This window comes from Sturnus vulgaris, chromosome 10 (assembly GCF_052056855.1).
Source record: "Sturnus vulgaris isolate bStuVul1 chromosome 10, bStuVul1.hap1, whole genome shotgun sequence".
Lineage (NCBI taxonomy): Eukaryota > Metazoa > Chordata > Aves > Passeriformes > Sturnidae > Sturnus > Sturnus vulgaris.
The window spans coordinates 25020396-25045914 of record NC_142252.1 but is presented as its reverse complement, the minus strand read 5'-3'; the positions used below and the strand labels follow the sequence as shown (position 1 = coordinate 25045914).

The window sequence follows — 25519 nt, the reverse complement described above, 5'->3', positions numbered from 1 at the left end:
GGAGGGAGGGAGGGAGGGAGGGCAGGGGGTGGGCAGCCCCCTGCCCTGCCTGCACCCCTGCAGGCACTGAGGACACCCAGCCCTGCCCTGGGACTCACCCAGCTCCTCCTGGGCTCTGTCTCTGATGTGTCACCACAATGTGCTTTGCTGTGCTGGTGCCACCAGTCCCCAGATAATAAAACACTTAAAAAACCAGGAAAACTCTCCTCTGTGTTGTTTTACTTTATTGCTGATCTCTGGAGTATCCATGAAGCCTCAGCATCTGCCTTGGTCCATGTGCCATGGTCCTGTGCCTTGGCACAGCCCTGTGGCAGTGTTATCAAAGCAGGGTCTGGCTCCCAGCCAGCTCAGCACTTCTGTACCTGAGGAGCTGAGCTGTGCCCCCCACAGAAATGTGGAAGGACCTTACTGCCTTTGGGGTTTTTTAGGAACAGCCATGCAGAAGCTCAAGGTGCTTTCGCAATTGTGATTTCCTCCTTGAGGCTGAATTTGCTGGAAGAGGAGGCACAGCCGGCCCAGCAGCATCCAGCTCTCACTGCCCTGGTCTTGCCTGGGTCCTTCTCCACTGCCCTGCCCAACGAGCCCACCCCAAGCCCCGGGGCAGGGCTGGAGCCCCGAGCACACCGGGTGCCACTGCCCTCTCCAGAGACGAGTCTGTACAGCCTGTGGCATCCCATGGCCATGTGCTGATGGCCAGGAGCTGATTTCTCTTCGTAATCAATGTGTAGTGACAGTCTTTATGGATTAATATGCTCAATTATTTGTTTTGCTGCGTCCACTGAGGTGAGCAGGGTCATCTGCTCCTCCTGAGTGACTGAGTCACTAAGGGTTGCTGCCTGAGTACACACTGGCATGGCATTTACCCACGGGTAACCACGGGTAATGTGTGCTCCTTGTGTCAATACACACCCCAGATCCAGCAGCAGAGAGGTGCAAAGGCAGAACCAGTGCCTGTGTCCCGGGGTGCCAGTGCTGGACAGAGCTGCCAACATTCTGTCACCTGCTTTCACCACAGGGCTGCTGGTTTTGCCCCAGCACCTGCACTGGTCACGACAGGCTCTCTTCAGCTGGGGAGCTCCAGACACAGCCCAGGAACCCCAAAGGGACCCCAAGACCTGCTGGGCTCTGGTCCTGCCCCCTTCTGAGACAGCCCTGCTTTGTGCCTTTGATTTAGTGGCAGTCTCTGAAGCCTCCATGACTTCCTTTTCCCTAAACTAACAAGTGAAACTTCTGATCATTACACAGTTTACTGTGATGCTGCTGGTCTTGCAATTAAAAGTGTGATAAAAAGAGAATAAAACCCGGTATGTTCAAGCTTCACATACATGTTCCTCTCTGCTTAATTCTTCTACTCCTCAGCAGAACATGGTCAAATTTAAATTAATAAAGCTGCAGAGCACTACCTGGCTCACCTGAGCTGGTGAAGCAGGGCTAAGTTGGGTACAGGTGTGGGTACAGGTGATGGGCCATGGGCTGTGGGTGCAGGTTCTCCCCTGGCACAGCCACACTTGGGCTGCAGGCAGCAGCACCAGCACAGCTGGACCTGGGCTTTGGCTCTGATTCAGACGGGGTTTTTTTTTGGTTTCATTTTGTTTTGTCTTCCCTTATTTTGGGTGTGGATTGAAAATGCCTCCAGAACAGGAATTCAGCTGTGAGTCAGCCTGAAAACAGTCCAAGTATGTTTTAGTGGCGGTAAGTGACCTAAAAATATCTGTTCCTGGGAAGGGTGGTGAGGGCAGGGCGAGGGGCTGGGGGCTGCCTGGGCTCTGCCCAGCCCTGCAGCCTCTGCCCCGGGCAGACACAGGCCAGGGCTTTGGGCTGCTTTCAGTCTCCTCTCCAGGTGTGAGCTGCAGGAACCTGAATTTGGAGGGAATTCACAACCAGCTCCACACCCATAAGAAAACACACAGATCTATTTCTTACTCATTTCAAACCCAACCAAACCCCAGCTCCTCTGCAGCTTGGAACGTGTGAAATGTCCCACCATGTTTTTTCCTGACATTTAGAGGGAATTTCCCGGGTTTGCCTTTGTTGCCATCACCTTTTGGCCAGCACTGCCCGGGCAGTGCTGCTCTGGGGTCAGGTGCCTGTGCTCCCTGCACTGCTCTGTGCCACAGCAGCTCCTGCTCTGCAGTGGTTTAATAAAGGTTTATAGGAGCAAGGATTCCCACACAGGGGCTGTGGGCTGAGGGCTGTGCTGTGTGAGGGGAGCCTGCCTGGCCAGCCCTGGGCACTGGCATGAGCTGACACCCTCTGTGTGGATTCCAGCAGCGTGTCCTGACCTGGCACTGCCACATTGGCAACTCAGAGTTTAGCTGCTCATGTTGACAGCAATGGAGATACCAATTCAGCTGACTTCTGCTTGGTTTCAATTTGGTTTTCACATTCTAAAAATACTTAAGCTAAAAATAGTCTTCCTGGAGCCCAGGAGGAAGTTCCCCCTCTGGGCAGCCTGTACGAGGTGTGGGATCACCTCAACAGCCCCCGAGGTCTCTGGGCAGCAGCCCAGGTGTGCAGCAGCACTCATGGAAACATTTACAGCTTTTCCTGCTTGTTCTAAGCAGCTTTTGGACCAGCAGCATCAGGTCTGACCCGAGCACACAAACACCTGGGGGCAGAGAACTGCAGGGATCTGATGTCAGGGCAAGGTGCCTGCAAGACTCATCTTCCTTTCAGTTTTCTCTCTTATAGCAATTTTGACCCACTTAAGTGGAGTGGAACATTTAGCTGCTGCTTTGTTCATTCTTGCACTCTTGCCTCACTTCCTGACACAGCCACATAAGAGTCACAGGATGGAAGGTCTCACAAATAACCGTCCAGATGAAATAATTAAATTATTCGATAAATGGAGCAATCCAGCAGCTTGCCTGCTGCCTTTTGGAATAAGCCCTGTGCTCTCAGGGCTTGGTCTTAGGAATTGTTTTTCCTTCCCAGAGACCTGCTCTGTTTGGTGAATGCTGTTCAGGGGCAGGCACAGCCCACTCGCTGCTGGCTCGATTCCTTCTTTCAGATGGGAAAGGTGGGGACGGAGCCTGGCACAGCCCAGCTTTCCAAACACCCTGGGGAAATCCTGAGGCAGCTGTCAGCCCACCCAGGCAGGGGCTGGGGAGTGCCCACTGCCCAGGTGAGGGGCAGAGGAGGAAATGCATCCCACCTGCCCCAGGAGCTCCATCGGGCAGGATGTGGGGTCTGGGGGGTTAAAAAGGAGCCCTGGTGCTGCTTCCCTGCCTGCACAAGGCTCCTGTGCTGGGGGTGCCACAGGGGCACAAGGCAGGAGCAAACTGAGCAGGTAAGAATGAGGTGACAGCTCTCAAAGGTCTCTTCAATAGCTAAATAAGTTACAGCAGAAAAAATGACTGCTGAATGGGGCACTTGCTGGGGAGAGAGCTGTGTGTGCTGGGACAGTCAGATGGAACCAGGAGATACTGCAGAGAAAAAAAGTGACCCAGTTTGGTTTATCTGGCAGTGGAAATGTGTGCTCAGAGTTCATGCAGCACTGTGAGGGGATGCTCTGTGCTAAGGCAGGAGGTGCTGAAGGAGGTGGTGAAGCAGAGCCCGTGGCTCCTGCAGGTGTAAAACTGAGAGGCAGCGGGCAAAAAATTCATCCTCAGAGCTGGGTTATGAGTGAAACCAGTCAGAAATATCCCCTGTAAAGGGAAGTACAAGGAACAGCTGTGAGCCAAGGCAGCAGCCTGGAGCTGCCCCCTGGGCTCTGCAGGGACACACAGTGACAGGGACACAGGGACACACCCGGACACACAGGGATGCAGGGACACACACGGTCACAGGGACACACGGTCACAGGGACACACATGGTCACAGGGACACCCGGACACACGGTCACAGGGACACACATGGTCACAGGGACACCCGGACACACACGGTCACAGGGACACACATGGTCACAGGGACACACAGTGACAGGGACACTCAGCACTGCTGTCTCCAGCTGATCTGGCAAAGGGCTCAGGATGTGTGAACCATCCCAGCGGGCTCCCTCCATCCTTGGAATGGTAGCTTTAAAAGTCATTTGGACTTTCTCTTTTTTTCTTTAAGCAGTCCCAGTGTCTCCTTTCCCCTGATCAGCCCCAGAACAAACATGGCATTTCCTGCTGGACCTTGGGCTGCTCGCTCTGCTTTGTTATTGCCCAGCTCCTGGCACTCGAGGGGTTTTCCATTCTCCTGAAGAAATGCAGCTCCTGGGATGCCTGGTTGTGCTCCCCTGGCAGGTTTACCAGAGGAAATCCTCCTCCTGCAGGAGCACAATGGCTGGGGGCTCTCCAGGCTGAGCAGCAGCCAGGGAAAACAAACATCATCCTGTTAGAGCACATTGCTATGGAGGCCCGAATTTAAAAACCTCCTGTATGAGGTTCAGTCGCCATGATTTTATATCTAGCAATATATTTTTGACAGGAGAGGAAGTACTTTATCAACCTAATGTTTATTTTTCTTTATGGTGTATGGGGATATTCTAGTTTCTTTGTGTTTCAACCCAATATTTTTGCAGGGAATGCTTTAGCTATCGACCACCCTAAGAAATGCTGGCTTCTCTGAGGTTTGTGTCTATGTTCTGTCACAGAGAAATAAGCTTTCCCTGATCTGGGAGCAATTTCTTTTCAGAGCAAATTATTTTTGTCTTTCAGGGTGTTTTTCTTGTTTCCTTTTAATTAGTTCTCGTGCATTTCAGGGCAATCGTTACAAAATGGTGGTGATTCATGCTGCTCATTTTGCTTCATGTAGAGAAGTGTCACAGGATGCTTTAGATGGCTTGATTTCCATAAAACCCCCTTGAATTCAGGGTTTGGTTGTGGTTCAGGAGGAGTGCCTGTCCCAGCCTCATCCCTGCCTTCCCTCAGGACCAGGGCACATCCTTCATCCTCATCCTCTGCCTGGAGCTGATGAGCAGATGCTCTCTCCTCTGCTTTGATTTCTGTTATTTCCTAGAAGGATTTCTGTAGTAACCTCAAAGGATCCCCAAATGACTTTTCCTGTTCCCATCAGAGATTAATTCAGTCTTTGTTTCCTCCTGCCTGCAACACCTTTGGGCAGAGTGTTTGGTGTAACTTGGCAGGGAAGAAATAACATCAGAACTGACCTTGTACCAAAATAAATAGAGAGGAATTAATGTTTAGTTACAATTATCCTGTTCTCATTAACAGTTCCTCTGCTTACTGACATTCCAAGTGGTTTGGTGTGACTTTTGCTATATTTATGACAGCAGCTTTTCCAGACCTGCTGCTCGTGTGAGGAACAATAAGCCTGCTTACCTCCTAAAATGCTTTTCAAACCATTCTATGTAGCACCCAGTATTGCTTTACACAGATAAAGTTTAAAATAAACAGAGTTAAATGGTTACTCTTAGCTACTTTATTCCTATATTGAATTATACCAGAGAAATCAGTTTTTCTTAAAGCTGCTGCCCATTATTGCAGTGATTCAGCCTGTTGGACTGATAGCATTGAATGTAAGTTTCTCCAACAGTATTTCTTAGCATGACAGGCTTGATTTTGATTCCTTGGGCTCCTTAAATCTTACTTTAAAGCAGGTTTCTGCTTCATGCCTGTAACATGCAGACTGTAAATCTGTTGAATGGACTCACTGTCTGGATGTGCCACTTCTTACTTATTTTTCTCTCCTACTGTAATAGTATCTTTCATCTTTTTATTTATTGCCCCTTCAAAAGCACAAGAGATAAAGGATGCCTTTTCCATAAAAAAACTCAATTAAAATATGACCTAATGATTAGTTACTTGCAATCTGATTTTTATGACATGTAGCCATAGTCACTACTTAATTAGAAAGAGTACAACTTTAAATACCAAGTTAGAGAATCCAGCTGGTGTTTACAGATGAGCTGATCATTAACCTGGCTCTGGGGATGTCACCCTACATCCCAGTATGCCCATTGCACCAACTGGTCTGGACTGGGCAAGCACTGCTCTGGTTTTCTGTCTGTGGCATGGCAAACTGTGGAAGGGCTGTGCCCCACTGGAACAGGGCCAGGAGCCTGGCCAAATGGGATGGGTTCTGTGCACAGTTGTGCCACAGAAAAGCAGACCATGGGAGTTGTTGGTTTGTGTCAGAGTGAAGTGGGGAGTGTCCTCTGTCTGTGCTCTGTCTGTCTGTGTTCATCACCATGCTTTGGTTAACTGGGAATCCATCATCCTGTTTGCAATTGCATCTTGAGCAATGTGTGATTATAGAAGAAAACCCTGAAATTGTCTTTTTTTTTGACATGGCCTTGATGAGAGCAAGACAGAAACAACACTCTTGTCATCTTGCTGTATTTTATTCTGATTCTTTTGCTTTGGGCAGGACAGGATGGGGCTGGTGCATCCAGACAAGAGCTGTCAGCCACAGAAGTTGCTCCAGTGAACTAATGTGGCCTCTCATATGCTGTGAACACAATACCCTCCCCAAAACAGTTTATCTGTGCTGGGTGATTCCTCAGGCTGGGAGAACACGTGCCATAAGGTGTTTGTTTGGAGGCTGTCTCACAGCAGATGATGTGTCTGAAAGTAGGTCTCAGCTAGGCCCGTGTGAATTAGCAGTGTCTTCTGAAGAAACTGGGGACTGTGGTTTCCTGAAGAGACACAAAGATAGATTGATTGGGGTGTTGGCAGGCTGGAGGAAATCTTTAGGCATCCCTTCAAGAAAGTGCCAAAAAGGCAATGCCTTGTCCAGGCAGGGACACGGAGGGTCGTGGCTGTCCCACCCAGCCGAGCATCCCCCGAGCCGCGCTGGGATGGCTGCGCTGCAATCCCGGCACATCCCGAGCATATCCCTGCACATCCCGGGCACATCCCGGGCACATCCCGGGCACATCCCGGGCACATCCCTGCACATCCCGGGCACATCCCTGCACATCCCTGCACATCCCGGGCACATCCCGGCATATCCCAGGCACATCTCTGCACATCCCGGGCACATCCCGGGCACATCCCGGGCACATCCCGGGCACATCCCGGGCACATCCCGGCACATCCCGGCACATCCCGGCATATCCCAGCGCCTGCTCTGGAGCAGGGACCCGCAGAGCTGCTCCTCGGCTCCTGGCCCGGCTGTGTCCCGGCTCAGGGCAGCTCCTGCCCCGCTCCCCAGCCACAACAGCCCCGGGCCCGCTGGCCGGGACCGTTCGGGTCTGAGCGTTTGTGCCTCGGCACCAGAGCTGCCACCCCCTCGTGCTGCGGCACCGCAGGGACCGCGCTTTGCTGGGGCGAGCAGCGCCAGGGTTAATGTGTCGTTTGGCTGCAGCAGGAATGGGCCATTGCTCTGGAAGCCCAGGGAGGCTGTGAAAGGTGGGAAGGAGGGCAGTTCCACTGCTCCTTGCCAGACACTGGGATGATAACGTGTAGGACTGAAAAAGAAGATTAAATTAAGTTCTAGGCCTGAAAATCTGCAAACTACTTAAAACTATCTTTTATTTTATACCTGGATACAATTAGTTTTAAAAAGAGGGGGAAAAAGGTAAAGAATACAGCAGGAATGCCTTTAGTAGCATCACTTGTTTGGGATCTACCTTTTGAAAGGGAAAAAGGCCAAACAAAGCAAAGAAGTGTCTGTTGTTTTATCTGGTGCACTTTGTACTTACATATGGATTTCACTTTTGGGAATTACATGTTTTATTTTTTGAGCCAACCCCCTCCTCCTCCTTTATGGCTGGACTCAAACAATCCTGTGGGATGGAGCTCAGGGATGTTGAGATGCTCCCACTCCTGCCCAGTGCCCACGGCACAGGTCTGCCTTGGTTACACAATTCCTCATGGAAAAAGAGCTGCCCAACAACACAAGAAGGTACAACAGGGTCAGTTTATTATTTCACACTGGGGTTTAATATAAGAACATGAGGATCCTGCTCCTGATTCCCCTATCAGGGGAGAGACCTTTGTTTCCAATCTGGATCTGTTTGACACAATATCCAGCAGGAAGGCAAAGCTGTTATCTCCAAAGCTGGGATGAAAATGAGGAGCAAAGACTCTTTATCTACTAATGAGGGAGAGACGAGATTGTCCATATGTTTCCCACACTTCCTCTGATTCAGATAATCTTTTGCAGATTAACCAGAGGCTCCTCATTCTTTGCAAACAAAACAAAATGCTCCTGCCCCTGAAAAATTTCATAGTCATTATTTTTCAAAACAAAGATGTGACCAAAATTTGGAAAAATAAGGAAGGAGTTGGGTGATTGGTCAGACACTGTCGGGTTTAATGAGAAAGAATTAAAGCTACTGAAATGTAGGGAACAGGGACCCCTTCAGCAGCACCATGACATGGGCTGGCCTTGCTGCCTTTCTGAAGGAACTCATTATCTTAGTAATTGCAGCCTAAGTAAAACCTCAGGCTTTGGACTCTTCAGGAATAATAACAAAAAAAGGAAAAAAGTTCGGCAGTGCTGTCGTGTGTCCCATCACCACTGCTCACAGTCTGGGGCTGATGATAAATTTTAGTTCAATTCAGAGCCACAGATCCAACCACGGCCTGAGGAATAATGTGCCAACAAGTGTGTCTGTGATCAGGATTTAGTGAGCAGTTTTAGCCATTCATCAGAGCATGGAGACTCCCCCTGCTGCATGTCTGACACCACAGGAAGGTGATGGGCTCTGCTGTCTGTTTGCAGCCCGGGTGATCATGTCAGACTGAACAGGGGGGTTTGCCAGTGCACTGTGCCCAGCAGTGCCACAGCTCTATCAAGGGAAAGGAAAACATAGCAAATCTGTCATTACAGGCATGATTTTCAGATAGACCAGGGCCTCTCTCCATGGAGGCCTCTTTTCTGCTGGAGACCTTGAGGATGTTGGGTTTCTTCACAGACAGCTGACACCCACGGGAAAATTTATGTTATATCTCTCTGGGTGAAATTTCTGGGCACCTTTCACTCTCATCAGGGGTTTTACTGTGACCAGGCTGCAAAACCTCTGAAACTTCCAGAGAAGAGACCAGGGTGCCTGTGCTCTGCTTGGAAAAAGGCTTCAGGATTGGAAGAGAACCCTAGTGCAGAGTATCCCTATCCCTGCCAAAACACACAAAATTCTGTAATAGGAATGGATATTTCTCAGGTGACTATTCCAAATTCTAGTATGATCAAATCAGTGTATCATTTACTCTCTGCAACTGATTTTATTATTTATCAGTGATTGAAATCAGGACTTAGGATTTATTTCTCACTACGGGGCAATTCTTGCAGTGGCCTCAGTGAGTGCTGCCAGTGCTGGGGCTGTGCCAGGCTGGGGCTGGCTGGTCCATGCCACGAGCCAGGCTCAGGGACTCATGGAAAGCTGCTCCCTCCACTCCTGCAATGCCCCCAGGGTGGGATGGTGAATCCAGCAGGGCTCTGCTGCAGGGCAGGAGCAGAAAGAGATGACAGGAAATCCTGTGCATGGCTGTGCTGCTGCAGCATCCCTTGGCAGCTCTTCCAGCCACATGCTGCACCTCCAGCTGCACCTGCAGCACATCCTGAGCTCGAGCAGTGCAGGGTCCAGTCCTGGAGAGGCAGCTCTGCTCCTGGCACGGGGGCTGTGGGTATGAGCCCTCCTGCTCCAGCTGTGGGGCACAGCTGGCACGGCCGAGCAGTGCCCACGCTGGGGCTCTGGGCTGCTGCCCACACATCCCTGGCCCCGGGCAATGCCACCATGGACACTGCCAGGCAGGAGCCACTGCACAGCTTTACCAAAGCTGGCATGGCCAGTGAAGATGGGGCACCATGGCCTTCTCCCCCTGGGCTGAGCCAGGGACATTTCCAGCTGGCTCTGAGTGCAGCACAGCTTTGGGCAGAAGGGTTGGAGCCTGGAGCTGGTGGTAACCCCAGCAGAAATATCAGAAAGGGCTGAAAGTCCCTGGCTGGCCAGGCCAGCGGTGCTGTGGGTGCTGGTGGCAGTGTGCTGGCCAGGCCAGCCGTGCTGTGGGTGCTGGTGGCAGTGTGCTGGCCAGGCCAGCGGGGCTGTGGGTGCTGGTGGCAGTGTGCTGGCCAGGCCAGCCGTGCTGTGGGTGCTGGTGGCAGTGTGCTGGCCAGGCAGCCGTGCTGTGGGTGCTGGTGGCAGTGTGCTGGCCAGGCCAGAGGTGCTGTGGGTGCTGGTGGCAGTGTGCTGGCCAGGCCAGCCGTGCTGTGGGTGCTGGTGGCAGTGTGCTGGCCAGGCCAGCCGTGCTGTGGGTGCTGGTGGCAGTGTGCTGGCCAGGCAGCCGTGCTGTGGGTGCTGGTGGCAGTGTGCTGGCCAGGCCAGAGGTGCTGTGGGTGCTGGTGGCAGTGTGCTGGCCAGGCAGCCGTGCTGTGGGTGCTGGTGGCAGTGTGCTGGCCAGGCAGCCGTGCTGTGGGTGCTGGTGGCAGTGTGCTGGCCAGGCCAGCCATGCTGTGGGTGCTGGTGGCAGTGTGCTGGCCAGGCAGCCGTGCTGTGGGTGCTGGTGGCAGTGTGCTGGCCAGGCAGCCGTTATCTGTGGCTTGCAGCAGGAAGGAGTCCCGGGGCACCGCCCCAGCCATTGCCCCATCCCAGGGACCGCAGGCCATGGCCCGTGTCGGTGGCCCAAGCCTGTTCCCCCAGCAGCTGCCGGCGGGCAGATTAAGGGGTCACAGGGAGCCCTCGGCTCCCAGCCATGGGTCCGTGTCCCTGCTCTGAGCTCCCGCCAGCCAGCGCCGCTGCAGCCGCCATGCAAAGCACTTCCTCTGCCAGGTCCTTTTCGACTTGCAGAAAGTAATTTTTGCTTCCTTAAGAAAATACATAAGCAAAGCCCGGCCCGTGGCCGTGGTTTCCGCTGCACGGAGGGCTCACTTCAATCCCTTGGCCCCGTGGGGTTGGTAAGTGTCATTCAGTGGCCAGGCCAGCGCAGACAGCAGCCTGCTGTAATTGGTCCCGTGGCACCGGGGAGGCGGTGGCTGTGCCAGAGCTCTGCCTGCGCCCCGTGCACCCCAGGAGCCCCGGGTGGCACCGAGGCACTCGGCCCAGCGCGGGGCCTTGCCACCCCAGAGCAGCAGGACACGGTGAGTTGGTCACAAAGCTGGGTGGTTTTGCTGTCACCTTTCGCTGTGCTGCTTTGGCATACTCGTCTCGCAACCCTGACTTAGTGAAGGCTTGAATAATTTATTAGAGAAATGAACGCTAAATGCAAGATGATTTTATGCAAGGTATGAGTGACGAAACTCGGTGGTTCTGAAGAGGAATAGAGGTCTCAGTCAGACCCACCATAGACCCTCTGTGGTGCTTGCTGGGGGTTCAGTGGGACCCCTGTGGTGTGGAGCTGCACCCTGAGTGAGCAGCAGCTGCTCCCAGGGACACGCAGGACAAGCACGGGCAGGAGCCTCTGCCATGGCGCCGGCGCGTGCATCTTCTCTTTTCTTCTGCTTTTTCTACAGTTTCATCTGTTCACAACCTCTGTGCTTACCGTGCTGGAAAAGTTGAGAGAGAGGTTTTCACATGCTCACAAGAGCCCTGTGAGCTGGTTCAACATCTGTTGCGTTCTGGCAGTGTCTGTGGTGGAGCAGAGGCAGGGCTGGTGAGGCACCCCCGCCATGGCTGTGCTCCACGCTGGGTGCATTTCCCAGCGGGGCCCAGGGCTGCTCCTCTGCAGGCACCTGCCAGCCCTGGGCGAGGCAGGAGGGTGTCCATCCCTGGGGCATGGCTCCTCAGCCTGCTCCAGCACTCTGGGGGGCTGCTGGTTAAGTGCATGGGAGATTAAAATGACATTAATCCTCTGAGAATGACCCTCAGCTTCCTACCCTGAAATCTGCTGCTGCTGGCGAACGTCCCGCCAGTCTTCCGTGACTAAACACATGTTGGATCACAGGCAGCAGCCACCGGGCTGAGCACCCACACTGCTCCTTGGGGCTGGGGGAGAGACCAGGCGCTGCTGGAGGGGCTGCATGAGCTGCGGAGAAGGAAAGAAATCGCCTTTGCAGAAAGTGCAAAAGCTAAAATGTATATCACAAGTATTTGCTGGGAATTGCACTGTGGGTTTTGCTCACTTATGTGCTTGCAGACTAGGGGAGATTTTAAGTATTTTATGCTTTCAACAAATACACTATCGTTGCAGGAGGCTATAAAATAAGAGTCCAAAGCGGTGTAAGGGCCAAGACACAAATTAGTGTGTTATATCTCCAGAAATGCACAGACAGAGGATTCGATTAAACAGAAAGCGGTGTGCTCGGTGCTGGCGGGAAGCGGGGGCTGCGTGTGCCGTGCAGCTCCGGAAGAGCAGGAGCAGCGGGGCCTTCTGCGGCGGCAGCACTGCCGCTTGTGTCGGACCTTTTTGGGGAACTTGAGCTTCACCAGCCTTGCACAAATAAGGGCATCAGGAAGCAAACGGCTTCTCCTGGGTTGCAGTCATCTTCAGTCTGGGTTTGAAGCAACTCGTGTGTCTGCCTTTATTAAAGGGTCGAGGAGGGAAGGAAAATCAGAGTACAGGTTGATTTAGTGCCTGCTGTATTGCAGCTTTTTGGTGAGATAAAATGAAGACACGGGACATACTTGGAGCTCTGGTGGACTTGCACTGTGGTTTCTGTCTGTGTGTCAGGCAGGTACAGAACCCCCATGGCCCTCGTGGGTGGGAGCCCTGCAGTGAGGAAGTGTTTGTGTTCTGCTCGAGGTGCAGCTGTGGCGAGGATGCCACGGTCACCCTCCTGCCAGGCTCTGGGACACACTGGTCCCAGTGCCATGCTCTGGGTAACCACTGGCCCCTCTGCATGCTGGGCTCAGAGGGCAGGGCAGGCACCTTGGCACCATTTTCACAGGTCAGCCTCTCACCTCAGCAGCACCAAGGCTGCACTGACTCAGCCAGGAGAGCTGCTCTTTCTTGCTCCAGCTGCAGTAGCTCATAGGGACTCTAAAACACAAAATACCTCTCAAAAAACTTTCTCAGCACACAGTGTTTCTCTTTGTCCCTGAGTACTGATTTATGTCTTTTGGGCTGAGTGGCACACAATGCTGAGTGTGCAATGACATATTTCTTTATCTTTGCTGTAAGACAATTAGTCTGTTGGAATCCCAGGTGGTCATTGTTGTTGGTACTGGATGATGACCTGGGAGACCCCTGGATCTGAGATTTTCTTACGGTTTCCTCTTTACCCTGCCCTGCCTGGACATTTTGTTATGACAGAGCTTGTGCCTGACATCCATACCCTAGGGTTTGATCCCCTGTAAGTTGCATAAACCGATGTGAATGGAATGCATTCACTTTATGGGATACAGTGAGAAATGCCATCACAGGTGCCCAGGACACAGCTCCAGCCTTCCAGTGCCATTGTCCTATGCCATTATTTGAGAAGATTCGGGCAGGGAGGAGTTTGTACAGAAACTTAGTGATCAGAGCAAGTGCTTTGAAAATGCCCGGCGTGGTGATGTCGGTTCTCAGGCAGGAAATGGCTCACGGAGCTCTTTGTGCTTGAACGGGAACAGGAAGAGCACAAATGGCCCAGTACAATGTTCACTGCCAGGGCCCATCGGGGCTGTGCAGGTGTCTGAGGGACATCTGCACTGCACCACAGCGAGGCACGTCAATATAAAATATAATGGGATACCAGTTGTCATGGGCTTTGTTCTGATAGGATTAAGCTGCATTGAAACACAAGTGTAAGAACATGACATTTTTCTGAAAGAAAGCTGAATGCTTCTTTGTCCTCTCAGTCTCCAGTTTGTAGGAAAAAGCCATGAGTTAAGCAGCAGGTATCAGAAAGCTCTGCCAGGCAGTGAGGTGCCCGCACTCCCTCGGACATGTGACACACCTGCGTGCTCCGGAGGCTGGGCAGCTCTGAGGAGGGATGCTCACTAAACCCATTCTGTTCCCAAAGAGCTGCCTGCTCTGCTGGAGGGGTGATTGGAGCACAAGAAAAGCAAAGTTAATGATATCCCCTCCAGGCTGTGTAATAGAACAAAAAGCCTCATGAAGGAAGCAGCTGCAGTTAGATCTAAAGACCAGGTAACAAAATCTGTCTCCCAAAATCAAGTGAGGAACTATTCATTATTCCTTCATCTCACAAAACATAACCCTCTGCTTAGGTTCTGTGTTGAAAGATGTTTAACACTACCTGACACTGCGGATAAACCTTTGTCTCTTTCCTTGTCAGTTTCCTTGTTTCTTTCCAGTTTGTTTATGTTTCTAAACTGTGGTTAGTACCGCAGTGCCCTGATGAGCCCTTTGCACATGGCCCATGGTGCGTGTCCTGGCAGAGGACACATTGATACACGTCCGGCTAATCCAGACTATTGAGTCTCCTTCCCTGCACTCTGCTGTCAGTGTCACCCACTCGGCAGGACCGACACCTGCCCTGTGACACGGGGCAGAGCCGCCCTGCTGCCTCTGTGCTGGGCCCGCGGCTCTGCAGGGCCGGGAGCGGTGCGGCTGCTCAGGGTGGGTGCCGGGGAGCCCCTGCCAGCCCCCGCACCGCCGGCAAAACCACCGCTTTACAACGGCGGCTCCTGTGCGATGAGGGAGGAGCGGGAGCCGGGAGGAAAGCGGGGTCCTTCTACCCGCTTCGGGAAGCAAATCCTTAGAGGATCGTGCCCTGAGGAGCGGCGTTAGGGGGGTCCGCAGCGATCGCTTTGGGCGCTCTGCGCCGCCCGCCCCCAGGCCGGCCCTGCCGTGCCTCCCCCGGCCGGAGGCGGCGGGGCCGGGCACGTGTGCGGGCCCGGGCTCGGTGACTCATGAGGCGCCGGCCGCTCCGCCGCGGGGAGGATGAGGGAGGGCGGCCCCGGGGGAGGGCAGCCCGCCGCGCCGCCGCCCCGCTCCGCGCCTGCCCCTCGCTCCCGCCGTGCCCGGAGAGCGGAGGCCGCACCGGGACTAGGTGAGCGCGGCCGGGCCGGGGCTGGGCCGAGCCGGGCCGGGCCGGGCTCCCCGCGGGCCCGGGGCTGCCGGCGGGGCCGGGGCCGGGTGGCGCTTCCGGGCGGGGCGGGGGCGGCGGCGGAAGCGGGGCCGGGGCTGGCGCGGGGAGCCCGGGCCGCCGCTGCCTCCGCCCGCCGCGCCGGCGGCACGGTCGGCATGAGCGGCTGAGCCGGGCGGGCCGCGCCGGCAGGGCCCGCCGGCAGGCCCGGGGTGAGTGCGGCGGCGCGGCCCGGCCCGGGCCCGGCGGCAGGCGGGCGGCGGCGCTGCCGGGGCAGGGAGCGGGGGGAGCGGTGCTGCGCTCGGCGGGCCGGGCACGGGGACCGTGCTCCGCCGGGGGCCGCAGCGCCGGCCGGGGCGCGGCTCCGGTGCCCGCGCGTCCCTTGGGCAGCGCCCGGCGCGGGGCTCCCGATCCTGTCCCCGCCGGGAGCCCGGAGCCCCCCGGACCCGCCCGGCCGCGGGGTGGGCGCTGGGCCGGGGCTGGGCCCTGGGTTGGGGCTGCCGGGCCGGCTCCGGGGGGCGGTGGGTGGCCGGAGGTGTCCGAAGGGTGTCCGGTGGGTGTTCTGGGTGTCCGGAGGTGTCCGGTGTGTGTCCGAGGGTGCCCGGTGTGTGTCCGGAGGGTGCTCGGTGTGTGTCTTGGGTGTCCGGAGGAGTCCGGAGGGTGCCCGGTGTGTGTCCAGTGTGTGTCCGGAGGGTGCCCGGTGTGTGTCTTGGGTGTCCGGAGGGTTCTCGGTGTGTGTCCTGGGTGTCCGGAGGGGTCCGGAGGGTGCTCGGTATGTGTCCGGAGGGTTCTCGGTGTGTGTCCTGGGTGTCCGGAGGGTGCCCGGTGTGTGTCCGAGGGTGTCCGGTGTATGTCCTGGGTGCTCGGTGTGTGTCCGAGGGTGTCCGGTGTGTGTCCGAGGGTGTCCGGTGTATGTCCTGGGTGCCCGGTGTGTGTCCTGGGTGCCCGGTGTGTGTCCGGAGGTGTCCTGGGTGTCCGGAGGTGTCCGGAGGCCCGGCCCGCGGTGCGCTGTCCCAGGCGGGCTCTGCGGTGCCGCTCACGGCATCGCCCTGTGCGCACTCACCGCCCGGCCTGGCAGCTGCCGCGGTACCGTGATGGAATGAGAGATTTGTGTTTTCTTTTTAGAAAATTCAGTTCAATTGAGTTCTTGAATTCGGAACTTTGGTTTGCAGGTGCAAGCAAGTCCGTTTGTTAAGACGTTGGTATAGTGGAAGAGAAAAATGCAGGGATGGTTGTGTAAAATGGTTGTCTTGGAAAAATATGCGATTGTTTCTTATAGAAAGAAATTTTTTTTTTTGGTGATTTTTTTGAGGTGGGGAATATATGCCCCAGAGCAAGGGAGAAGCGGGACACGGGTGACAGAGATAATGAAGCGCAGGAGAGCAGGTTCAGGGAAGGGATGTAACGGGAAAGAGGGATGGCGGTAATGAATAGCAATGGTGAATAACTTAACTGGGTTATGTCTTTTTTTGGCACTACGGACAAAGGGTTCTAATGAAACGACAACACATTCCAAAGTGACAAGGAAATTATTTGCATGATGAATAATTAGCCGATGGCACTTGTTGCTGCAGGGGAAGTTTGGGGTGAGAGCTGAGGAGAGGTTGCAGGCTCCCCTCGGGCTGGCTGCATGTGACACTGACCCTGGGCAGGCCCACTGGCATAGAACAGTGTTATGGTAATTTAAAGTGGATAAAAGAGGAAGAAATGAAAGGCTTGGAAGCCCCGTGCTCACTGCAATGGTGACAGGACTGCTGCAGGTGGAAGTCTGGGATGTGCCACTGCAGGAACCAGAGGTGTTGGGAGCCTGTCTGCTCAGGGCTGAAAGCAGGCACGGCTAATGGCCAGTTGGGTGTATCCCACAGCTGCCTCCAGCCTGGTTCCTCCTGGGAAGGTCTGACAGCCCTGAGGAGAGTCTGCAATGCACTCCTGCAGTCTGTGCTGAGGGGTCTGTGGAGGGCAGGTGAATGTCCCATTCCGTGGCCTTGGTGTGATGTCCCAGCCGTGTCCTGCTGCATCCCTGATCAGGTGCTGCTCTGACTGCCCTGTCCTTGGAGCTGCCCGAGTTGGGAGCCTGGAATGCGATGGTGAAGAGCAGGAGATGGTGATGGGTGCCAGCAAACAGCACTGGCCATTGAAGGGCCCTGCCCCACAGGGCCAGGGTTTGGCTGCCCAGAGCAGACAGGCTGTGAAAACCCCTCTGGCCAGGAGGGTTTCTGTGGCCACAGGAAGGTTCTTACACGTGTGGTGTAGATGAAGATCTGATAACCAGTTCAGATTAAATCACAGGCTTTCTTCTGTTTTTATTACCTTTGAGTACTTGTTTTATTCTGCTGCTTCAGTGTCAGTGGGGAGGTGGTAGTGACACAGGGAAGCCTGTAATTAGGGGGATGAGCCTCAGCACCTCTTGATTCCCAACTAGTGGATGATTTCTGCTCAGGAACTGGTGGATAATCTGCAAACATGATATTCTGAAGCTGAGGAAGTCATGAGTGTTGGGTTGTAAGAGGCCTTGTGGTAACTCTTTTACTTTCAAAGGCTTTACGGGTGTTTTCCTTAGGCATATTTTCGTTGGGAATGCTGTAAACAGCATCTTAGCTAAGGCCAGCTCCTGAAGGTAAAACTGCAGGAAAGGTTTTGTTCCCGTTCCTTGTGATTTATGTTCATACCAAGGATGATTTTTGCAACTATGAGTTTATCAACAAATTCCTGCTACTACTCCTGTCTGGAGAGAAGGGAGAGGGAGGATCTGGCAGAGTTCAGTTGCTTCCCTGGGAATTCCTACACTTCAGTGTGTCCTGCTGTGCCCAGCCCTACACAGGGGCTCTCCTTTCCCTTGCATGTCTGGTAGTCTCCACTGTTCATGTGCCTGAAGGATTAGAGCAGTTGCCTATGATTATTATTTTTAAATTTAGTTTTATTAACAATTAGATACTGTAAACTTAGTTTCCCAGGTTATGCAGCAAAGTAAACAACATTTCTTTCCTCCTACCCCATAGTTATTTACCAAAGGGATAAAGATGTAAATATGTTTGAATGCTGTCCTTGGTGACATTTGGAGCCTGCTCTGCCGTGAATATGTGCAATTGCAATTCCATTAGTGTCAAAGAGAGTCCCCAGCAATTAGCAAGGAAAGAGAAGGGACTGTTAAAACCATGTTGTAGTGGTGATGAAACTTCAATACATCCTGAGATAAGCACATGCAGTTAATATAGCGAGCTGTGAGGTGAAGGCTTTGTGTGGTTCCTGTGAGGATGCTTTAGCCCACTCTCCCTTCAGCAGTCTGTGCAGGGGAATGTCCTAGGCATTTACTCGGAGAAAAAAGCCAGTGACAAATGTTGGCTTGCCCTGATGTGTGCATTCAGAACCAGCAGGAAGTTGTGCTGTTCTGAAGATGCTCTGAAGTCTCTTCAGCTTCAGAGGCAGCGACAGGAGGGTGACAGCAGCGCCCTGAGCTGGGCCAGGCTGGCAGAAACGAGGTTTCCTGTGCCCATTGGGCAGTTTGGGGGCTGGCTTTGATGTGTGCTGACCTCAGGGTGAATTCCAACTATCTATCAGAAGAATTGCTTTTCCTAAGGGGTCAATTAATTTTTTTAAATGTCTACTTTCTGTCAACTCCTACCCTGTGAAATAGTCCATGTTTCAAATTATGTGCATGTAATTGCTATAGAAGAATATCCAAAATATCTTTATTTTGAGTAGCTGGGAAAAAAAAAAGTTTGCAATAGGCATAATCTATCCTCAGTAAAATCTGACTCGAGTTTTCACAATTCAGCTTGATTAAGCTTGAATTTTGGAGGTAAAATTGCTGTTGGTACAAATTAGTAAGAGCAGCAGCAGTGTGTAAGGTGGCAGCACTTCTGTCACAAGGGTGCAAAATCCTGCAATTTGAGTTCATTTTGGTTTGATCTCCAGGTTGTACAGGAAAATGGAGGCAGCCAGGCCTGAAGAAAATGTAGCCGGGCCTGAGTTTTGTGTAGCCAGATTATAATTCCCATAAGGCCCAGCCTGGGGAACGGGCCAGCTCAGCTTGGGTCTGTCTGTCCTTCCACAGCCCCACTACCTCCTGGAGCTGCCCTGGTCTGAGCACTGTGATAAAATGTATGAATCCCCTGTGCTGGGGGACCTTTGCTTTAGGCAAATAGGCCAAATACTTGTTTGCTCAGAAAAATATTTTGGTACATAAATATGCAAGCTGCCTGTGAGTAGCTGAATGGAGTGAATTTCCACAGAATAAACAGCAGTAAGTACTAGATAGGTTGAAATACGTCCATTCCTTTGGTGTTTTGAGCAGAGCTCCCCACCACGGCTAGCCGGGCTGGGCTGGGCTGGGCTGAGCTCCTTTTATCAGTCCTTGTGAATGTACAGGTGGAGTTGCAGCGCCTGCAGAGTGCCCAGGTTTTCCTGTGGGAAGTGAACCTCGCTGTCCTCCCTGGGGCAGGCTGCTCTTGTCAAAGGAATTTCTTTTCCCTTATGTAACTTGTTGGTGTTACATCCAGAGTCGGCTCTTGCAAAAGTGCGTCAGTCTTGCTTGCAGTGGCGCTGAAAAAACTTAGCAGAGCGTGCACTGAATTCCCCCCTTATCTCTCTATAGCACATTTTATGTATCTTGTAGTGAGATGTTTTGTTTCTACAGTTTCAGACTTGGTGTTTCAGAAGATTAATAGACTTAGCAGCCCTGTTTGCTCAGCTTAGCAGCGATAACAATGTAATAAGTCATGAGACGGTCGCAGATCATCTGGCAAGGCAAAATATGCTTTGGACTTGAACTTGGAGCAGGTATTATTTGCAGAGAAAAGTGAAATGTTGAAAGCAGTATAAATACCATGTCCTGACTTGGGTGTCTGTGGGCTCAGGTCTGCCTGCAGAGCCTGCTCAGGAGGCAGCTGGTGGCATCTGCATTCCCCTCGGGAGGGACGGGAGGGCGAGGGCAGCGTTTGTCCCGTACATGGCTGGCATTTGCTGCAGCACGTAGCGAGCCCTGGCTGGGCCGGGGCACAGGCGGCAGGAGCAGGGCTGGGCCCGGGCTCCCAGAGGCTCCCGCAGCAGCTCCGTGCATTCCTGCTGCGCTGCTGTCTCCAACTGCGAGCAGTGAGTAAGGACTTGGGAACCCGGAGCATTTTTGGGCTCTGGGCCCAATCCTGCTTCCAGAGAAGTTAATTGGAATTTTTTCCTTCTAAAAAAGGGAGAGCAGTCAGAACTGCCCAGCTCAGTGCTGCAGGGCTGTCGGCGCTCCTGTGTGCGAGCCCAGCTCCCCTGTGCGAGCCCAGCTCCCCCTGTGCCCTGGGCAGGGATGGGCTGTGGGCAGCCAGACCCCCCTGGGATGTGCTCCCGAGGCTGCTGGAGCCCTGGAAAACGCTGCAGTGGCAGTATCTGCACTGCAGTGACAGTTCCCAGCGCACAGGAGACCAGCTTTCCTTTCAGTGTGAGTACACATGGAGTTTGCTGTGTCCATTGGGGCTGGATGTACCGAGGTGTGGATCCTCTGAACCCCTGGCTCCGGGCACTGCAGAGGCTGTGGAGCACGCTGCTCCAGGCACGTGGCTCAGGTTTTCCGAGCAGGTTGCCAAGCTGAAGGCACAGCAGCGGGCCTGGCTTGGCCATATAAAGGAGGTGTCGGGGTGTGCGCAGGCGCTGCGAGCCGCTGGCAGAGGTGCTGTGCAGGGCCACCCACCCTTCCTCTTCCTCGCCGCTCCCAAGGCTGCCTGTGCCTCTGGCTTCCATGGAGGAAGGTCTGTCAGCTGCACGCACTGATAAACACAGGAGGCCTTTCTGGGCAGAAACAAACGCTCCGGGTTTTCTTCTGTGACTCTCCGAAGCTTGGGATAAAATCCGAACAAAAATGTTGATTCCAGTGTGTGGAAGAGTTTATTAGTGCCTGGGCAGCGTTCTTGACTTTGTGTGGCCACCTCTGCTTTTCAGTGAAGTCTGGTACTCTTCATCTGTAATTTTATATGGGAATTCCTTCCGTGCTCCAAACATAGGCACAACTTCAGTGGACTTTGAGTCTTCTTTCAAGCAGTGAAAAATCAAAGGTAGTGAGTCTGTGATCCTGATAATGTAATTATGTACTTTTCAGCTTCTTGATGTGTAGCAGTTAAAAACGTTGTTTTGGGAGTGCAGGCACTTGCCGTGGTGCTGGAGCTTTGCAGGCTGCTGGGAAGGATGTCCTTGGGCAGGTATCTTGTTTGCTGCTTATCAACATTTTATTGAGCTCCTGTATTTATGTGCAAATATATTCAATAAATAAATCTTTAATGATTTGATTTTCGTTGTGAAAAGTACACACAGCTCTGCTCAATTCTTCTAATTAAATACAACTAGCAATGGAACAGAAATACAAGCATTTGAACTTCTTTCACTCATTTTTCTGCATGACTGACAAAGTTATTGCTTTGGATTTGGTTTGTTTTCTACAACTTCTGATCATTCTGCCTTAATCACCATTTTTATAAAAGCTAGGTTTTCTTAAGTAATTTCAGAAGCTTTTTTCCAAACATCCCGTTTTTTGAGCTAGAGTAGAAATTTAAACTTTTATTATTAGTGTTTTAAAATGGCTTTTAGAGGTAGGAGGGAGAAGACAAGGAAAACAGTAATCTTTTGAGGTTTTTCCAGAATTCCTTCATTGTGTTTAATTTGGGTAGCTTGCTCTGTTAATGAAAAAGGAGACACATTGAGGAGAACCCAGGTAGAGGATGGAGAATTCCATGTGGGAAGTACTGTGGGACAGTGGCAGTGGCAGCACTGCTGGGACCAGCCCAGCTCAGCAGCCCCCTGTGACTTGTCCCCTGTGTGGTGGAAGCTGTGCTGGCTGAGGTTGTGTGCAGCACAGGCTGTTCTGAGCAGGGCTGTTGGAGGCTTGTTTCTCATGGTTATTGTTAACTGCATGCATACCATGATTCAAAATGAACAAGCATAACTACTATATACTAAAGCAAATTCCGATTAAAAACTTGTCTCAAAGATCTTTTCCACTTCTTTCCAAAAGTAAAAGTCGTGTAGTTTTTATTGTTGTTTTTTTTTTTAATACCAGTGACTAATTTGGAGCGTTTGCTTGGTATCTGAAGATGCATGTATTTGTTTAGTTTGTGTGAGATTGGTCACGATCCAAAATGAATCACATCAGTCAGTGTTGCTGTGCTGCTGAGCACTGTATATGCAGGGATCTCTGTTAAATCAAGGAAAGCGTCTCCAAAACTGGTTTGGTTTTGCTGTGTATGGAAAAATCATTTTGTATTTAGTGTATAAAGTCATCTCTGATACATCAGATGGTGACAGAGCAAAGAGAATTAAAAATCCCATTCTCTGTGGTTTAGAGTCGTATGTAACTAATGAAATAGATTATATAGATCCGTTATATTTTCTGAGAAGCTGTACAAGTTTTTTATTATCCTGGAAGGATGTGATTATAAACATAAATTAAATGTAAGGCCAGAATGAATCAAGGCATGGAAAGTGCTCTATTTTGGATCTGAGATTCCCTGGGAAGCAGGCAGCTGTGAATGCAGATGCAGCCGGCTGTGTCTCCTGTCTCCCAGCGCATGCTGAGTGTTTTCCAGGACTGTCCTTGCCGTGTGACTCACGTTGGTGACCCGAGTCTGGTGGTGTCGTCATCACACTGAACTGCCAGTGCTTCCCTGCTCCAAGTGTCCCCAGCATGGCAGAGCTGTCTCTGTGTGATGCTGGTGAGCTTTCCAGGTGTCCCCAGCATGGCAGAGCTGTCTCTGTGTGATGCTGGTGAGCTTTCCAGGTGTGCCCAGCATGGCAGAGCTGTCTCTGTGTGATGCTGGTGAGCTTTCCAGGTGTGCCCAGCATGGCAGAGCTGTCTCTGTGTGATGCTGGTGAGCTTTCCAGGTGTGCCCAGCATGGCAGAGCTGTCTCTGTGTGATGCTGGTGAGCTTTCCAGGTGTGCCCAGCATGGCAGAGCTGTCTCTGTGTGATGCTGGTGAGCTTTCCAGGTGTGCCCAGCATGGCAGAGCTGTCTCTGTGATGCTGGTGAGCTTTCCAGGTGTGCCCAGCATGGCAGAGCTGTCTCTGTGTGATGCTGCTGTGCTTTCAGAGGTGCAGGACTCCCGGTCCCTCCTCAGGGGTGCTGTGCTGGGCCATGCTGCAGAGCCAGAGTGTGGATTTGCCTCTCTGGCAGCAGTCTTTTGGTCCAAACTGAACTGCACTGATGGCTCTGCTGTCCCTCATTCCCGTCTCATTTTCTGGTCCCTGGGGAGAAGCCTGTGATTGTCCCTGCATTGCCACAGCTGAGCTGAAGTGACCAGCTCTAGGAGCTGCTGCAAGCAGAACTTGGTGTAACGAGTTCCTCATGGGCTGGGTCCGGTCCCTTTTCGGTTGCCCTCGAGTCAGATGCAAGATGAGGCAATCCAGAATTACCATAACCCCGATGGGCCTGCCTGAGAATGTTCTGTTTCACAGCAGGCAGAGAGCAGCAAGGTGTCCCCCATGGAATCGTGCCCCACTGTGGTCCATGTGTCCTCAGGGCCAGGAAAACTGCTGGCATTGTCAACAGGAGCAGGACAACACACCAGCATGGAGCAGGTGACATGAATGGCCTGTTCTATTCCTGGTAATTAGGTTCAGATTTCATCTTGCTAGTTAATTTGATGTGTGCAGAGATGTGGTGGCTGCATCCAGACTCCTGACTGGAAATTATTGTCCTAACAAAGTGGTTGTCATGTGAACGGGCAAGAACTTTGAAATCTGGAGATTTTGCTGTGAGTGAACATGGGAGGGGTGGCCCAGCCAGGGATGAGTTAGTGAGGCCAAGGGGAGGAGCTTATTGTCTGGAGGAAGTGCTACTGTTAATAAATTAATAATGTTAGGAGTGACCATGTGTATGTCCTGATCCATCAGGTGCTGGCTGCACTGGTCTCTCAGGATTCCTTTTCCCCCTGCTTTATCCAGCTGTGTCTGGGCAAGGAAAAGCCTCCCTTTGCTCCAGGGCCACATGGCAGCTGCACTAGGCAGGGAAGTGGGAAGCTGAGCAGGAATGAGGTGCTGGCCTGTTTTCCCTTGAGCACAGGAGATGTTCAGGCAGTGGAGCACGGGAAGTTGGTGTGTGCTGCACCTCTCCCCAGTGAGGCTCCTCCGGGTCACTTCTCCCTGAAACCATCAGCATCAGCTGAATTTGGTGTCAGAGGGAAGCTCCTTCCCTTGCTGAGTCATGGACATGCCTTGTGTTCTGTAGGGATTTTTATTGTGGATGATGCTAATGGTCGTGTTTTATACAAATCCATACACACGTGCAGTTAGGAATCACCTGTCACTGTGGGACAGTCTCTGCCTCTTTGCTGTTGCTGCAGGTGCCTCCAGCTGTGAGTCTGGGCTGTGGGAGCCATCCTGGGGTTTGCCTCTGGCTGCTCCTGAGGACAGCACCCAGCACCCAGCCTGGCTGCCACTGAGCCAGGCAGAGCATCAGTCACACTACGTGCTGCAGGGTAGGGAAGGTTTTACAGGTGCAGAGCTCTGTGCTGCCCAGCCTGGGGGGCCTGTCCTGGCCTGACCCCATGCTGTGGGTCATCTTGCTGCTCTCCTGCCTTGCTTGGCTTGTGTACATTTGCAGTTAATCAAACAAAATGAGCAAGAGTCGGATTAATAAATAGCTTGTCGTTTTTGGAAGGGTGCATAGTTGATTTATTAGGGCCTCTCAAGTGCCTTTGTATAGAAACAACGTGTTTACTGTTAGAACAAGAAAATAAAACTGATTTTAATAAAGCAGATTTTGTTTTTTTTCAATTCAGTTTGTTACCTCTTGGAATTTCAACTTAAATCACTAGATTACTGTCATTTTTAAAGCTCAAGAACTTTTTTAGACTTGCTTGGGCAATGTCACTTCTTTTATGGTTGGAATTCCCCTATGCCAGGATAATACAGAACTTCCCATTTCTAAAATACATTATGTGAATGTTATGGTAAAGGAATTACAGGGTGAGTATGTTTTTATTACCAGAAACAGTATTTGCAACTTCAGTGGTGGATGGGGATGGATATGTAAATGCTTTGTAATACATAAATTGATGAAAATTGGATTAAAGGCAGAGTAGTCCTTCCCCATTTTGTGTCCCTGACTTAAAGTTGCAGGAAGAGAATAACAGCTCATGTGCCACATCCTCATGCAGAGACAGGGACTGGCCTGTGCCTGTTCATGCTCATAAATACACATCCAGCTAATGCTGTCAAACTGTGAATCCTGTGTGTCCCCAAAGCCTCAAAGTTTGTAAAAGAGATTGATATATACCCCAGCTTATTAAAATAAATCAACAGGCGTGTTTCTTGACTTTAAAATTTTTTTAAAAATCAGCAAGAGCAGTTAATCCGTAACCGTCTGCTCCTTAAAGGAAAGAGGTTTTATGGAATTTGCAGTGTAGCTTTCTGACTTGAAAATAGCATTACTGTAATCTAAAGTAAGAGAGGATTGGGCTGTGGGATTTGTATGTCAGTGCCCATGCACTGCTAGTGGGAATTGGTTCACAGTTTGATCAGGGAAATCTTGGAGCAATACCCAATTCCTGCAGGTGGTTGGGGTACAACATGTTGCCTCTTTTTTCATTATTTATCCAATTCCCATGAACCGAGTACACTTGGGTGTCTTCAATTCACATGGAATGTCACAGTTAGGTGGTTCTGCTGAAACAGTTTCAGAAACTGTGAAATAGACTCAAGATAAAACCACGTCTGATGGGGATGTGCCGGAGGAGCCACTCAAGTCAGT

At 52.1% G+C, this 25519-nt stretch overlaps 1 protein-coding gene across 6 annotated transcripts in view; it reads left to right on the top strand.

Moving 5' to 3' along the window:
* Positions 1-10834: 10834 nt before the first annotated feature.
* The window catches only part of MBNL1 (muscleblind like splicing regulator 1), a 65407-nt gene continuing 50722 nt past the window's right edge, over positions 10835-25519 (top strand). The window contains exon 1 of one of the 6 annotated variants that reach the window (XM_088171130.1): positions 10835-10968. The gene's annotated coding sequence lies outside the window, so the exon portion shown is untranslated. Of the gene's footprint in view, positions 10969-14636; positions 14764-14881; positions 15012-25519 lie in introns of those variants that run through there. The other 5 variants (XM_088171121.1, XM_088171132.1, XM_014886130.2 and 2 more) reach the window with 5 other exon arrangements.